The sequence below is a fragment of the Otolemur garnettii genome, unplaced genomic scaffold, assembly GCF_000181295.1.
Source record: "Otolemur garnettii isolate 467f Iridium unplaced genomic scaffold, OtoGar3 scaffold00127, whole genome shotgun sequence".
NCBI lineage: Eukaryota > Metazoa > Chordata > Mammalia > Primates > Galagidae > Otolemur > Otolemur garnettii.
Window position 1 is genome coordinate 3556659 of NW_003852522.1, and position 4305 is coordinate 3560963.

Consider the following 4305-nt stretch of genomic DNA (forward strand, 5'->3'; position numbering starts at 1 on the left):
AGAAAAAAAAAATTTTTTTAAGACAGTCTCGCTGTGTTGCCCATCAGTAGAGTGTGATGGCATCACAGCTCAGAGCAACCTCCACCTCTTGGGCTTAAGTAATTCTCTTGTCTCAGCCTCCCAAGTAGTTGGGCCTATAGGTGTCCACCACAACCCCTCGCAATTTTTTTTTTTGTATTTATTGCAGCCGTCATTGTTGTTTGGTGGCCTGGCGGGCTGGATTCGAACCTGCCACCTTAGGTGTATGTGGCTGGTGCTTTAGCCACTTGAGCCACAGGCGCCAAGCCCCAAGTGCAGCTTTTTGTATACCACATATGCCTCAATAAAGTTGGGAAAGGGCGGCACCTGTGGCTCAGAAGGGTAGAGCGCCCGCCCCATATGCCGGAGGTGGCAGGTTCAAGCCCGGCCCAGCTCAAAAAAAAAAAAAAATTGGAAAAACCAAATAGGAGAGGACATTAGGGCACCAAGCCAAAATTACTTGGGCATGAATTCCTGGGCTCACATGGTACCTCTCTTCCACTGCCCTTCCTAACAGCTTATCTGCAGGCTCACACCACTGCACTCAGCTCACATGCATATTAATTTGGACCAGACATGTTTCAAGTGCTCAAAAACAACATGTGGCCAGTGGCTACTGTTTTGGACAATGCGGGGGAAAAATAAAATCGCCCAGATCATCACCCAGGTCAACATATGAGATATAACAAAATTCAGTATGGTGGGATTTTCTCCTGGTGACTGTATTATGGTGCCTGTACATAAGTTTTTTCATTGCTCTCTCAAGAATTCCAACAATATTTCCGTGTGTCTCCACCCAGCTCCCATGCCCCTTAGTGAAATACATAATGCCCTGGAAATCAGTCCTGCCCAGGCTAAGCAGTTGGTAGAATAAATTACACTCTCTTGATGAACACATAAATAAATGCACGGATAGGCACTTTCTCATGGTAGATCACTTTTCTTGTCAAACTTCCTCTGCTTCCTTGGGGCCATCCTGTCTTATTTCTCACACATCCATTACAGCCTGGTTTGTTGGAAAGAAAGCTCTAGAAATGAGCTCTGCTTATTGCTGCCTTTTGGACAAAAAGATACAAAACTCTTCTTTCACTCAAACAATGTATCCTGAGCACATATATTATGTATGTACTAGATACTGTGTTTGATACCAAATACAGATACTTTTGCATCCTCTTGGGGTTTTTGGAGTGGATTGGAGAAGACAGGTAATGAACTTATTACACAAATATTTACACAGTAACAATTGCAATAATGACATGTAGGAAAATAAAAGCTTACAATAGGGGGACATAACCTAGTTTGGGGAGCTGTGATCCAGGAGGACTTCCCGGCAGAAGCCGCATTTGAGTTAGTGTCTGTATTAGTCAGAATAGGTCAAAGTTTGCTGCAGTAATAAACAAGTTCAAAGCTCAGTGGTTTAACACAACCAAAGATTATTTCTCCCTCGTGTTATTCATCCTAGATGCACTGGCAAGGGCTCCATTCCATACAGTCATGCAGGAGTCCAGGATAATGAGGTTTCTACCATCTTGTGGTTACACTATCTGGAACTTGCTATCTTAGTTGCCACAGAGGAAGAAGAGGGAGACTACAGAAGCATGTATGAGTTTTTTATTTTATTTTATTTATTTATTTATTTATTTATTTTTGTTTTTGAGACCGAGTCTTACTATGTCACCCTCAGTAGAGTGTAGAGCTGTCACAGCTCACAGCAACCTTAAACTCTTGGGCTTAAGTGATTCTCTTTCCTCAATCTCCCAAGTAGCTGGGACTAGAGGCGTCCACCACAACTCCCAGGTATTTTTTTGTTGCAGTTGTCATTGTTGTTTAGCAGGCCCAGGCTGGGTTCAAATCTGCTAGCCCCAGTGTATGTGGCCGGCCCCTTAACCACTAAGCTATGAGCACTGAGCCCATGTATGGGTTTTGTAATGCCTCTGCTCAAATGCAACTAATATACAGTGTGATATATGTCATCTCTATTCCTATTGCAATGGCAAAAATTAGTTAAGAAATATCTAACAGCAAAGGATTGTTTTTCATTCAATGGATAGTGGTCTACACTAGAAATGGAATTTTAGGAAGTGGGGATTAGCCAGGAAAAGAAAAGGAAGACAATGTATTCCTGTCAGAACAAACAGCACGCTCAAAGACACTGGAAGCAAAGAGACAATAGGGTCCATGGAGTTCAAAATTCTGCCAGAAAGGAATTTTCAACCCACAGCACGATTTCTAAGCCAAACTATTGATCAACTATGAGGAGCAAGTAAAGACATTTCAAAACATGAAAGAAGGATGAGTGCAGTGGCTCATACCTGTAATCCCAGAGCTTTGAGAGGCAGAAACAGGAGGATTGCTTGAGGCTGTGTCTTATTTATTTATTTATTTTTAAGCCTGTAATTCTAGCACTCTGGGAGCCTGAGGCGGGTAGATTGCTTGAGCTCAGGAGTTTGAGACCAGGCTGAGCAAAAGCGATACCCTGTCTCTACTAAAAATAGGAAAACTGAGGCAAAAGGATCGCTTGGCAAATCCACAGAATCAGAAAGCAAATTAGTGGTTCCAGGGGCTGGGAGTAGGGAGAATAAGACTGATTGCTAATTAGTATGGGGTTTGATTTGGGGCTGATTAAAATGTTCTAAAATTAGATTGTGGGGATGGTTGTACAATTCTGTGACTACACTAAAAACCACAGAATCTTGTACTTTGAGTGTGTGAATTTTATGGTATGTGAATTACAGCTCAATAAAGCTGTTAGAAAATTAGCAATGTTTGACATTTATCGAGTGGTTAACTTTGGGCCAGGCAACATGCTGCACTTTTACACCAATGATTGCATTCCTACACACAAAATCGCTGTGTGAAAGAAAAGAACTTTCACATCTTCATCTGCAAGTAGGGAGAATGAGATCAGGAGAATGAGGTTAAGTTCATGGCCACACATTGAAGAGGTGGGCAGACCCTAGGGACCTGGCATTCAAGGCCTTTCTTTTTTTTTCTTTTCTTTTCTTTCTTTTTTTTTTTGAAATAGAGTCTCACTATGCTGCCCTCAGTAGAGTGTCATGGAGTCACAGCCCACAGATTCTTCTGCCTCAGCCTCCCAAGCAGCTGGTACTATAGGTGCCCTCCACGATGCCTGGCTACATTTTGTTGCAATTGTCATTGTTGGTTAGCTGGCCTGGGCCGGATTCAAACTTGGCAGCCTTGATGCATGTGGCCAGCACTGTAACCACTGTGCAACAGGCTACAGTGTTGTTGTTGTTTTTTTTTTTTTCAAGGCCTTTCAGGTATGGTCCTTGTCCTACCCCCATCCTCTTCTCTGAAATAACTTAGGAGACCTGGAAAAATAGAGTCAGATCCCCACTTAGGTTAATTAATTGGTAATTTATTTTATCTGCTGCAGGGGCTGCTGCTCCAAGAGACAGTCAGCAGCCCAGGTGTGAGGGTGAGTTGCCTTTTATAGGCTTTGGGCAAGCATATTACAGAAGCAAATTGTGGCTGGTTAAGGGGGGTTACAACTTGGGTAGTCATGGATACAGCAATGGAACAATAATTAATACAGCTTCGGTTGACAACGGATACATCTCATATCACAATGGTTATGGTTATACAACAGTAATTAATCAAGTCTCAGTGAGTTTTCCACCATTGTTCATCTACTGAGAACTTGGGGGTTCTGTGAAACTTGGGACTTTTCTTCCTTGTACCTGAAGCTTGTTCTTGGCAACTCTAGGGGAAGGAGGAGACCTGGGAACATGGCATGGAAGCACCATGGGGGGAGGAGGGACTTGCCTTGTTCCTGAGTTGACTCTAGGAGGAGAAGGGAGGAGGAGGGAAATGGGCTGGAGGAGGAGGGACAGGTGAGGGCTGGGTTACAACACTCTCCTGTTCCTTGCTCCTTCCTTATCCTAAGCCAAGTTAAAGGCCAGTTGAACTGACTTAAGTTTCTTCAATTCACACATTCTTTCTAGCCTCCAGGTCTTTGTACATGACTTAACCTTGGAATCAGCCATTTCTCCAAAGAGACCTGGTTCTTCATATTGGAAAATGGTAGTTAGACAGCAAGATCTAGGCTCAGCACTGGTAGCTCAGCAGCTAGGGTGCAGGCCACATACACTGGGGTCGGTGGGTTCCAACCCAGCCCGGGCCTGCCAAACAACAATGACAACTACAACAAAAACCTAGCTGGGCGTTGTGGTAGTTACTGTGAGCTGTGGCGCCACGGTACTCTACCAAGGGTGATATAGTGAGACTCTGTCTCAAAAAAAAAAAAAAAAAGAAAGAAAAGAAAAG